We start from the raw sequence: 13289 nt of genomic DNA on the forward strand, positions 1-13289 counted from the left end.
GGTCAGCTGATCTAGGGGCTGCCTGCAGGGTAGGGTGGGAATAAGCTACACTCAGCAACAGGAATTATTTTCTTGCGTAGAGCGAAAGAGCTTGTGCAAGGATGACCATGAGGCTTGCGCTATGGGGCCAAATAAGAGGGTGATGTCTGAGATGAAGTGATTACCAAAGGTCACGTCAGAGGCAGAAATAGAGCCTGGTCTCCCAAATCCTTGTCCAGTGCCCCATCCAGTAGAAATCAATACCAGTTGAATTGTAACATTGCCTAGCAATATTAGATGCATATTTCCTTCAATAGGGTTAATGACAAACATTCTACGTACAGTCAGTAGACCAGGTACAGTTTCCATTTCATGTATGTGAACCATCCAAGAACAGTCGGCTTTCAACAAAAACAATGTCTTTTTGCACTTCATCGTTACTATGGAACACAGTGCTTGTGGACTGGCCCCCGTACACTGAGGTTAGAGAACTGTTGTTTGTATTGCCATTGCTCATTGCTGGAGAGTAAGCTCAGATTGTGGTCGCATTGGTTTTCCTGTTTTCTTGTTTTCAAATTTTTGCATTTTTTACATTATACTATCACTTCCCCTTATTACGTAGTATTACATGTAGCTGTGTGGTCACAGTGTCTCCATTCTGATCTACTTACACATGTGCTTCTGCCCTACAGCCGTAAAATGCAACACAACCTACCTCCCAGGCACGTACTCATGTAAGCAGCCCTTTCTTATTCATGTGTTTAGTTTCAGGCAAGCCAATGGGATGGTTGCTGTGAAGAAAGCTTTGCAGGAATGTGACTAAAAAGTTGAGCTACTTCAGTATTCCACATCAGATCTTATGGCTGGTTCACTAGATGAACTCCTCTTCGAACGTGCAGAATTGGACATGTTCCGTCAGTTTCATAATATTGGACATTAGTTTTATCAGGTGGCAGGCACATTAATGTTTTGGCACGAATGCATTTGATTTTATATTTGTTTTTCAACTTTGGTTATATATACACGTATCAAGGTAGGAACATTTGATTTTTTTTACTGCATGAAGTACCAGGTTCAGTTGGGGTACCATCGGGTGATGCCTTACTAAATAGCTGACGTGATGCCTGAATTTTGTTTGATGTTTATAAAATGTGGTAAGCCAGTTAAGAGAGTTGACTGGCTACTGGCCGTGCTGTTCTGAAAGCATGCTTTTATATTCAGCATTTCCCTGGTGTGAGTCAGAATTCATTCAGTGTTGCCAGTTGTACAAACCATAAAATATGCAGGAAAGGTATAAACTGGTAGTTACTTTACTTAGACCTGGTTACAACATATGTATATTAAGTTAGCTGTTGCAGAGTACATTCTATTACCATGAAAACTTGTTTGTGTACCACATACATGATATACTAGAATCTGTAGGTGGCATTTTCCTTTTCAGTTCATCTTAAAAAACTTACTGTCATAGTATTTGCCATTAACCTCAGCAAGCGATCACATTTTTTGCTTTATTTCCTAAGAATTGCTGGTTACTGCTGGGTTGATGTTTGATGAGATGCTTTCTCTTTTCTAATCAATTTGATCCTCTGCCTGGTTATGTCAGGGATGCACACACATCCTTGTCAGCTAAATGAATTAAATATGTGTTGTGTATCCTGTACAACAGACCATGCTTGTGGGTGTGTCTGCACAGCATGTTGAACCCAAAATAAGATATGCAATTCGTATCTATACAAATAAATTTGAAAGAAGCTATTTTGAAATTTGGCGCTGTGTAGACGCGCTATTTCAACACACTTAACCTTTGTGCAATGAGGTTTACAGGGATGGTGAAATAACATGCCCATTATTTCAAAAAACATGTTGAAATAATGGGTGTGTTTCAAAGATGCAGAGTAGCTGTATCGGGATACTGAGATATCCCAAATTGTAGACATAGCAGATGAGACCACCTCCCTCCTTTGATAGCGGAGGCAGCTATCTCCAAATCAAGTAAGAATAACTCGACAACTAGAAGAACAACTCAGCAACTGTTTGGGATTTTTTGTTTGTTTTTGTTTTTTTAAAGTCCCCTACGATGGGTTTGTTTGCGTGTGTGAGAAATATTTGCAGCTGGCATAGGCCTTTAAAAAGACTTGTTTTCTATGCCCATGTTGGATAACATCAAGCATAATTCTGCAAATTGTCCCTGTATTAAGCAATCAAAGAGGAAGGCCTTTGCAGTAGAATGGTTTCTAAAAGGGCTGCTTTTCCAATCTCAATGACACTTATGTAGGGTTGCCAGATGGTTTAACAAAAATTACCGAATTTCTCCCCGCTCCCCCCCATGGGAAAAAATTCTGTTGAGCAAAAAAAGAGAAAAAAACAAAAACACAGAAAAACTTGTTGAGCAAAAAAAGGACTTATCGGGGCCGAAATACGGTTGTAGCCCTTTTAATTCCTGGACCGCTCCGTCCTCCCCCAGCCAACCCGAGCTGCACCATGTGTCCCAACTGCCCTTCTGTCGGACATCTGAGCCAGGAAAAACAGAAAATACCAGTTGTACATGTCCAGTATTTTCTGAATTTTTTTGCTGGCCAGAAGGTGCAAATACTGGGCTGTCCAGTTCAAAAACTGTCCGGTGAGGGGGGATTTGATAGCAGCCTTCAACTTCCTGAAGGGAGGTTCCAAAGAGGATGGAGAGAGGCTGTTCTCTGTAGTGACAGATGGCAGAACAAGGAGCAATGGTCTCAAGTTGTGGTGAGAGAGGTCCAGGGTGGATATTAGGAAAAACTATTTCACTAGGAGGGTGATGAGGCACTGGGATGGGTTCCCTAGGGAAGTAGTGAAGTCTCCATCCCTAGAGGTGTTTAAGTCTTGGCTTGACAAAGCCCTGGCCGGGTTGATTTAGTTGGGATTGGTCCTGTGTAGAGCAGGGGGCTGGACTTGATGACCTTCTGAGGTCTCTTCCAGCTCTGTGATTCTATGAATACCAGACACCTGGCAACCCTACACTGTGTGGTTTTCTTTGGTTCTATGTTGCCTCAAAATGTCTGTCATGAATGGCTACATAACTACTTTCACTATTAGCCCTCCACCTCGCCACATAAAAAGGGCTGTTGCCGAAAATGAACTCATTCTTTTTCTTTGCAAACAGTACATTTTAAATCCTACTTAATGGTATTGAAAGTAGAGAGCAGCAGGGAATTATGAGAGAAAACAAGTAAAGCCAGTAGCAGAGGAACGGGTGGGAGAAGCAGAAGGAGAGACTACAAAGATACATCAGGAACGAAGCACAGGTTAGCTACTGTTTATTCCCTTCATTGTGGATTACTAGGAGAACTACGACTTGGACTGCATTTTCTAGCCTTTCTTGTACTGAATATGGCTCTGATTCCTCCGAACCAAAACGAGGCCTTTGGCTAGGTATGGAATCTCGAAGTGAGTCAGAACTCTTTCAGGCTCGTCTCCATTATCTGAATTCCTGATTTGAAAGCAGTTTCTCATCTGACTTGTCAAATTCAAGGGGCACTAGAATTCCTCTATTCTACTTGCCTAAACGAAAGACACAAAGAGGATAATTGCATCAAATGAGCCAACACTGAAAGCAAAATACCAGACGTCTACAATTGTAAACAATTACAGCCATGGCTTGGAAACCTGCAATTAGCATTAATGAATCGGAGCTTCTTCTGGTGCCTGTGGCAATCGAACATTTTACTCTCATGCGAGTAGAGAGTGAGATAATGTGGGCGACTCATGTAACCCCAAGCCTCACTACTCGCTTTCAGAGAGCGCCATAGGATGGTTCAGGGCCCCAGACCATACCGGCCACCTCAAGAGTCCTATGAATGGGAACTTTGGGGCCCAGGGCAGCCCTGGGGATGACTTGGGGGCCCTGCATGGGGTGTCAACGCGGTAGCAGGCACCACAGGAAGCTCCGCTCCCCACCCATCTCCCAGCTGCTGCGCTCCACTTCACTATGGCAGCGGTGGTGGTAAGTGGAGTGACCCAACCTGCTCCGCTCATTCCCCGGAGCCGGGCAAGGCTTGGGGGAACAGAGGGGAGCGGCCTGAGGCCGAGTTGCTCTGCTTCCCAGCACTGTGGTGAAGCGGAGCTCAGCCATCTGGGAGATGGACAGTGGAATGGAACAGGCTATGGTGCCACTGTGGCTCCCTAACCCATGCCAGGGCCCCCAGGTAAGCCCCTAGGCTGTGTAGCTTAGGGGAGAGGGCTCCAGAAAAGAGGTGCTACAGAGGAAGGAGGGAGTAGAGCAGGGACAGGACTTGGGGTTGGTGGGTTGCCCTGGGCCCCGCACCCCACACATTCCTAAGAATGGCCCTGCAGACAGATTGCAGGGAAATCTTGCCAATGTAGACACAGCCGATAGGAGCTGATAGGAGAACAGTTAAATGGGGCTATTTTATACCTTTCATCTTCTGCCATATTTTCTCTCTTTTGAGTCATAAGAAATCTGTGGGCAGACGTTTGTTCAGTGAATTTCAGTAGTTCTTCTCAGTCTTACACTTGTGAAACTGCAGAATCGGGTCCCTTTTCTTGTTAATTCTGCTTGCATGCAATCTGAGATCCTCCCTGAATTGATTCTAATTACTTTTGATTGACATCCTCTCACCTGTTTCTGGGAAGGATAATTCAAATCAATGAAACTAGAATAAGTTCTACACTATGTGAGAGCTGACAAGTGCCAGATATAGAGGCCTATATTTTCCACAATGCCTGCTGAATCTACTTTCCCAGGTTGACACCTGCAGGGACTTCTCTCTGAGAAGATGTGCAGCACTTTTTGAAAATTAGCCCCCTTTAGCCTGTTCAGTTCAACTTTCAAAATCAAGGCACCAAAAAACTCCCACTTTTAAAAAATGCAGCCCACAGTATAAATGTATAAAACTTTTATCCAGTTCATCCCATCTCAGACAATTTTAGCCAGATCTCTATCTGGATTCAAAATGGTTCATCAGTTAATACAGTGCAGGCAAGAGCTTGTTCTATTTCTCTTGGTTTATTTGTGCCGCGGAGATTTTTATTGTTGACATTTGCCGAGCACCCATCATCATTAAGTATCGAAGAAGAAACACTTGCTCTTATTTGGCTTGTCTGTTGCTAGAACATTTTCCAGCTGGGCACAAACACTACAACCTGTGACAGTGGCAGATGAAAAGGCTGCGCATCTGCACTATTGCCACTTGGGGAGAAGAGTCTGTCAACCTGTTAATTATCTGGAAATAAGTGGGAGGATTGAATTTCTCTGCTCACCTGTCCCGCAGTCTGCACCACACCTCTGGCTTCACGCCAGGCAACATTACACTCTGAGTCATGTTTGAATACAAAAGCTATAACTGTGGGCGAGTGTTTGCTATTAGCACTTCCATAATTCAGCTTAAGGCATTTTTCTACTTTTTGCATTGCTTGGTAGAAATGTTTTTCATCTTCCTGAATATATAAATGTCTAAAAAAATCTTTCTGATTCAAATGGAAAACTACATGGGATTAGCAACCACCAAGTCCCTGACTTTCCCAAACCCAACAGGGAAGAATTAAATCTAAAACTTTTAGCCCACCGCACTAATTGGAGACATAGAACAAAAGAGTTTGCGGCTGTGTCTACATTGGCAAGATTTTGCACAAGATCTTGCCTCCTGTCTACACTGGCCGTGAGTATTTGTGCAAGAACACTGATGTTGTAATGTACAAAATCAGTGCTTCTCGCGCAAATACTCTGACGCTCCCACTCAGGGATAAGCCCTCTTGCGCAAGTATTCTTGTGCAAGAGGCCAGTGTAGACAGGCAACGTTAATTTCTTGCACAAGAAAGCATCTACACTGGCACAGATGCTTTTGCGCAAAAGCACATCTCTTGCACAAAAGCACATGCCAGTGTAGACGCTCTTTTGCGCAAATACTTTTAACGGAAAAACTCTTCCATTAAAAGTATTTGCGCAAAATCTTGCCAGTGTAGACGTAGCCTGCCTATATGAAGTCATGAGTTGATTTTCATGCAGGATTTTCTGGAGGCCTAAGGAGAATGACTACAGACTGGAGATCATACTGAAACAAGCGTTAGTACACAGCAGGAAGAGCAAACAGCACTGCTGAGTCCTCTGTATCCAAGCTCTAAGGTTACATCTACACTATAAGGTTTTTGTACAAAAACAGCTGTTTTGGCACAAAAACCAGCAGAGCGTCCACACCTCAAGCTCGTTTTTGTGCAAGTAAATTGGCAGAACAGAGGGCTTTTTCCGGTAAAGTTATTCCTCTCCCTACAAGGAATAACTCCTTTTTATGCTACAGCTCTTGCACAAAAAGACAGGTGTGGATGCTCCAGAGGGATTTTTGCACAAGAAACTCCTATCGGCAAAAGCACAGGTGCTCTGATGGCCATTCTGCGAATGGCCATCAGAGCTTTCTTGCACAAGAGCGTCCATGCAGTGTGGATGCTCTCTTGCACAAAAGCACATCGCTTTTGGGATGCGCTTTGAGGTCTGGACGCGCTTTTGCGCAAGGAGTTTTTGCAGAAGATCTCTTCCGCAAAAGGCTTCTTGCGCAAAAACCCTGCAGTGTAGACAAAGCCTAAATGCAACTGTCAAGCTTAGAGTTGCAGCAAACTATTAAATTAACCATCGTGCCTCTTCACCTAGAATTCTAGCCAAACACCCGCATATATTTGGAGCCCTGAAGAAATTCAGCTATTAACATTGTTTTTACTGTTTGCATTTACAGGCTCAGGCCAGTTCTACACTGGCAAGTGACTGTGCAGTAAATCAGGCCCTTAAGCTGTAACTTTCTTGGGGGCCACACTTCATACACACTAGTTTTGCAGAAGCTACGCTCTAGGCAAACTACCTCCATGAGAAGTATAGAGCTTGCTACGCTGGGGTGTCAGGGTGGACAGCATGGTATGGTACTGCATCCCGACTGGCTTCTAGCACCCTTCCCCTGTCTCCTAAAGCTTATACAGCCAGTACCCGACTTATGAATGAGTTACGTTCCAAGCACTTGGTCATAACTCGATGTGTTTGTAAGTCAGATTACATTCACTAACGTACGGCTGTGCTGTTCGTAAGTGTGGATTTCATTCATATCTCGGGTTCCAGCTGTATAAGAGGTTGGTCGTAAATACGAACGGTCGTAAATCGATGCGTTCGTAACTCAGGGACCGGCTGTATTTGTAAGTATCATCCAGGCATGACTTATGAACTTAACATATCGGTAAGTGAACTGTAGTGACCTACAGAGTGAAATTTACTTATGTGAGTAAATAGATAGGGTCGTGGTAGACTCTTCTGGAGAGTGATGTTTACTTACCAGTCAATGGTGTGGCGAGACTTAATATTTCCACATAGCTTTGAGGTTACGTCTAGACTACAGGTTTCTTTTGGAAGTTTTTTTCGGAAGAGATCTTCCAAAAAACCTTCTTCTAAAAGAGAGCGTCCACGCTGCCAAAGTGCATCAAAAAAGAGATCTGCTTTTTTGAAAGTAAGCGTCCAGACTGCGATTACTATGGACAGAATGACCACAAGAGCACCTGTGCTTTTTCCTCTTTCCTCTTCTTTTGAAAGAACTCCCTCTTCCCCGTCCACACATGTCTTTTTCCAAAAGAGCTCTTTCGGAAAAAAGGCTTCTTCCTTGTAGAAAGAGGTTTACCAATGCCGGAAAACCCCTCTGTGCTTTCAATTTTCTTGTGGAAGAATGCAATTGCAGTGTGAATGTTCCTTAAGTTTTGTCGGAAAAACAGGAGTTTTTCCAACAAAGCTATGTAGTGTAGACATACCCTGAGAGCCTCCTATCAAAAGTATTGGTGCTAAGCATGTATTAATAGCCTCACCTTTTACCGAGAGACCATGTATGTCATTTTCCATTAATATCGATTGTGCGGTATACTAATAGCAGAGTTGAGGAGAAGAGCTGAAATTCTCCAGTTTTAGAATATACATTTGTTTTCAATCTGCCTTACTGTTTTAATCTTCCTCCTCTTCTTCTGCACCGTAAATCAAACAGGGCCTATTTAAATCTCTGAAGGGATCCAGATGTAGCCTTTATTATGTTATTGGAAGGCAATAACTTTCAAAGGGCAGAGGGGCTCTGCTATCTGGTGAGTTCAATCAAAACAGATGCCACGGTGGGACTGGGAGAGTCACACCAGTGGAGTCTGCTCACAGAAAGCGAAAGAACCTGGCAAGAAGCAAGAAAATGGAACTTCAAACCAGACTCAAGACTGTCTTAAGCAGGCTGAAGAGACTGCAGAGGGGAACAGTCGGGACACTGCTGTAGGAAGCTGGGTGAAGGGTGTTTGATGCTTTGATGGGCTAAAGAACCTGGCGATCATAAGGAGAAGCTGTGAAATGATATTAAGGAAGACGTAAGAAAGTCAATAACAGCGGCTGTACCATTTTTATGTTGAGTCCTCCAAGCCTACACAGGAATTCTTTTACTAAATAGCGTAAATATGAAATAACTTCAAGTGTTTTAAGGGTGATGCTGGATGCCACAGGGAGCTCAGAACTCCCCAATCAGTCCAGAGCGATGCCACAGTGCTATATTTGTGTATCTGGGCAGCTCTTCCTCACTGCTTCATTGGAATCCTTTTAGCAGAGCTGCTTAGCTGAAGAATTTGGAAAGGCCTGACCTCCCCATTTGTGACACAAAAAGTGCTAAAGAAATGAAAACTGTAGCTCCGCTTGTAGGATACTTCAAAGGGATCATAGAAAGAGAGGATCAATACTACCTACAGCAATGATTGTTTCAAAAGTTTTAGTGACAGTGTATCCATGGAATCTTTAAAGCAGGAAGCTGTAGAAAAGGACCTATATGTTTATGCTGTCGCATGACAGCCTGTTGCATACTCGGGTTTTTTCTGATCTTATAATAGTAGGGTATTTCCAAATCTGCCACTTTCCTAAAACTGAAGGCAAAACTAGAAAGCTGCGGTTAGGCAAGTAAGGTATAGCCAGGCCATCACAACATGTTTCCATGAGCAATGGGAAGAGCACACAGCCTGATTTCCAGGGCACGTCTTCACTCAGCGACTGATTTCCCGGAATTCGATTTCAGTGAGTTTAGTGACGACTCACTAAATTGAACTCGGAGGTGCCCCCACCGGCACCTCATGCTCCTGCTGTGGGGACACTGCCAAGCTCGGCTTAAGGTAAACTGACTCCACCTATGTCTTCTACATACCTGGAGTTGCGTATCTTGAGTCGAGCTGCTGGGTCCAGTGTAGTTCTGACCACAGAGTGCTGTGGATTAAAGGAAGGCCACAAGTCAAGTTGTTTTAAAGATTCAGTACTGTATTTTCTGGGATGTGAAGAAGAGTGAAACACCAGTAGCTAAAAGTGCAGGTTATTGAATAAATGGTGTTTGTTGGCTTTTTGTTTCAGTTTGTAAAACTCTGACAGTGAACTGTTGACCAGACTGCTGTCCCTGTTCCAAATTTTGGGATGGGAAAGGGTTATCAATTCAGTAGCTCATTTTACAATAATGGGAAGATAAGCCAACCTCAAAGCTGAGATAATACATCCATGCACCCTCTCTAGCATCATATCACACATCCAATCTACCTCATGGAGAGGCAGAAAACCGCTGCAAGTTAGTGCTTTGTTATGCACTACCCCTCCAGCAAGACTCAAAGATAACTGTAATATGTTTTCCTAACAGCATGGGAAGGACTCATTCAGGCTGGTGTGCACCATGTTTTTATACATAATAGAACTGGAGGGTTCATGTGTTTTTCTTCCCTTTGTGATCGTTTCTTCAAAAGAGTAAAATCCATAGAGATTTGGGTGCAGAGTTGGATCTTAATGGAAATAATGTTGGTTTATTTCTCGTTACAGTGGTAACCATCATTCCTTCTGAAGCTTCTTTCCTTGGCTTTTGGCTTTCCTTGTGCCAAAGCTGAGCTTAGTCACAGACCTCCTCAGCTGACTCTTATTTGAGTATATTCCATGTTCCCAAGGAATTTCAGAGAAGGTCATATTAGTAGAAGCAGTACTAGCGGTACCAGTAGTAGGAACCCTTTGTCGCTGACACAACAAAGGAGATGCCTTGGTCTCCTCACTCTTACATTTAACCCTGTAAGCCCTTCCTGCCAAGGAAATTTTACTCATGAGGAGTCCCACTGACTTTGAGAAAAGCACCCCCACAAGTTCATGGAGGAGTAGGTACATAATCATATTTGTATTGGTTTCCCTTTTGGCTCTAGACATTTTAATCTGTGTATCCAAGAGTCTGTTAGCATAACCCACGTGTATAAAAAAACATGAAATAAATGTAGTTACCTTAAAAATGTATATTCCAGGCATACTATTTCTGTGTATGAACTGTATAAACACAGCCGTTTTAAATCTCAATTTCTGACACTCAAAGCAATTTGAATCAGATGAAATTTTAGTTTGTTAATTCCCAGTATCTGACAAATAGCAGTGAAGGAAAGAGATGATAGCACCTGCAGTGAGTGAGTTATGAATTCCACTTCATTGACTCTGGATTAACAGGGTTTCCTAGGGTCTTATCAACTGTTCTGTTTATGGAGAAATTTTGAAAATAAAAAGACAAAGACTAGAAACTGAAATTGAAGGAAAAAAGTTTACTCTGGGCTGCCACCACTCTTGGTCAAGTGACTGCTGCTGCAACAGTTTACTAAAAAGGAGTTAGAGTCTAATGGTACTGAAGAATGCAGCAGAACAAAAATCATTTGCATTTGGGCAATTTCAGCACAGCATATATCAAGGGATGCATATCAAGTGCTAAAGTTCTGCCTGTTGGTAGAGATTTTGACATTTCGGTCTGAAAAATGTTGGGGAATATCGGGGGATGTGAGTGACAGTGATGCTTACCTTAGCAAAATGGTAATGCTCTATTTATTTTCTGATGTTGTGCTGTCAGGGTCAGTGTGTGGAACATCCATACCTAGCCCCCTTCAGGGCTTATCCCAAATTGGAAGAGCCCCAGTCTCTGGGACTAAGTGAGAGGAAGTTAAAGTATTTTTTCCTGCCTTGGCTCGAAATAAGCTATGCAATTTGTTCTATGCAAATTGCATAGCTTATTTTGAGTGTACTTCGAAATAGCTTAGGGTAGTCTACACTACCACCCTAGTTCGAACTAGGGTGGTAATGTAGTCAACCGGAGTTGCAAATGAAGCCCGGGATTTGAATTTCCCGGGCTTCATTTGCATGTTGCCGGGCGCCGCCATTTTTAAATGTCCGCTAGTTCGGACTCTGTGCCCCGCGGCTACACGCGGCACGAACTAGGTAGTTCGGACTAGGCTTCCTATTCCGAACTACCTGTACTCCCTGTGGAATAGGAAGCCTAGTCCGAACTACCTAGTTCGTGCCGCGTGTAGCCGTGGGGAACGGAGTCCGAACTAGCGGACATTTAAAAATGGCGGCGCCCGGCAACATGCAAATGAAGCCCGGGAAATTCAAATCCCGGGCTTCATTTGCAACTCCGGTTGACTACATTACCACCCTAGTTCGAACTAGGGTGGTAGTGTAGACATACCCTCATTTCTTAACCAGTTTCAAAATAACTCACTATTCCGAAATGCCCCGAAATGGAATGAGGGCTACCGGGATGTCGGAATAAGCCACCCATTATTCTGAAAGATATTTCAAAATAACGGGTTTGTTCAGAAGACGTGGTATAGCTATTTTGGGATACTGGAAGTATCCCGAAATAGCACCACAGCGTAGACGTACCCTCACTAAGCTTCTGAAAGTGTCACTGTTCTGGGAACGTTGCCTTGCCTTGCCACCCCTCCAATACAAAGACTTTGAGGGTATATCATAGTATATTTTGGAAAACTGAAACACAACAGGATGAACTGTTTACTGCAGAGAAATTGGAGACCTGGGCTATTGACAAAAAATGAAAATCATCAAAGACAAATGTCAGGTGGGACACTTAAGAAGGACAAACCAAATGCACAAATACAGAACGGTAGCTCCCTGGCTTGGCATCAGCACTGCTGAGACAGATCTGGGAGTTTCGGTGGATCATAACCTCAGCGTGAGTCAAGAGTGCGATATTGTTTCAAAAAAAAAAGAAGCAAATGTGATTTTCGGTTGTGTTAACAGAGGCATAACATGCCAGGCTGTTCTTTTCAGCCCTGGTTATGCCTCCTCTGAAGTGCTGTGTCTAATTTTAGTCACCAATATATAGAAAGGATGTAGAGAACCAAGAAAGAAACCAGAAGCAAGTGGCAAAGATGATTAAAGGGATGGAACACATACCATATGAGCAAAGGCTGAAAGGACTGGGTATGCTTAGAAGAGATTAAGGGGGGGATGGGCTTGATAGTCTTCAGATACTTGAAAAGCTGCCATAAAAACGATGGAGTAAAGTTGTTCTGTCTTACCACAGAGAGCAGGTCAAGAGGCAGAGGGTTCAAACTATAGCATAGCAGATTTAGATTAAATCTCAGGAAAAACTTCATAACTGTAAAACAGTAGGACGGTGGAAACAACTACACAGGAAGACCTTGAAGTCTCCTTCACTGGAGGCTTTCAAAAGGAGGCTGAACAGGCATCTACCTTGGATGGTAAAACACAACAAATCTTGTATCTTGGCAGGGTTAGACTGGATGATCCCGGTGGTCCCATCTAACCCCATGATTCTATACTTTATTGCTTTTTATTTATCAATCAAACCTTGGTTTTTGCTGTTCCAACTTACAAGTCTTCACCAATTATTACCGACATTGCAATTTGTTCCTCCCTGTTCTCTTTCCTTCCAGTATTTGCTGTTTGTGATATGTGCTTAGAAGGCTGAAAGGTTTGGAATAATTAGTGCACAGTGAATGTGTAACAAGATTTTGGATGAATAATCCCAATGCATGGACCTTTGGGAGTTTGCAAACATTTTCATCAATGCTCAGTAACCACTTAGATAAACTCAGAAAAGTAAGTTGACGCTGACAGATGCCAGCGAAGCTAACCAAACCAATTTTATTTGTTTTCCCCAACACATTCATGAATCCTTGCTGTAATGTTTACCCAGTTGTGGTACACGCTTAACAAAGAAAACAGAAATATAAGAAACTAGAGCTGGAGACAAATTCAAAGACATCCATTCAGACTAGATGATTGTAACAGACCATATATACCAAAGGATACAATTTAAAAAATGAACATATATGAAAAGGACAAATCACATTTCAGAACAGAAGGGGGATGCGGGGCGGGGGGGGGGGGGGAAGGAAGGTAAATGTCTGTGAGTTAATGATATTAGATGTGGGGAAAGGTAGATGTCTGTGAGCTAATGGTATTAGAGGTGATAATTGGGGAAGCTATCTTTGTAATGGGTAAGGTAGTTGGGGTC

The 13289-nt window shown here is 43.0% G+C and overlaps 1 protein-coding gene across 1 annotated transcript in view; it reads left to right on the forward strand.

Moving 5' to 3' along the window:
* Positions 1-693: 693 nt before the first annotated feature.
* The window catches only part of SFMBT1 (Scm like with four mbt domains 1), a 181206-nt gene continuing 168610 nt past the window's right edge, over positions 694-13289 (forward strand). Inside the window, exon 1 of the mRNA XM_075939371.1 lies at positions 694-713. The gene's annotated coding sequence lies outside the window, so the exon portion shown is untranslated. The remainder of the gene's footprint in view (positions 714-13289) is intronic.

The sequence above is a fragment of the Pelodiscus sinensis genome, chromosome 11 (genome assembly GCF_049634645.1).
Source record: "Pelodiscus sinensis isolate JC-2024 chromosome 11, ASM4963464v1, whole genome shotgun sequence".
Lineage (NCBI taxonomy): Eukaryota > Metazoa > Chordata > Testudines > Trionychidae > Pelodiscus > Pelodiscus sinensis.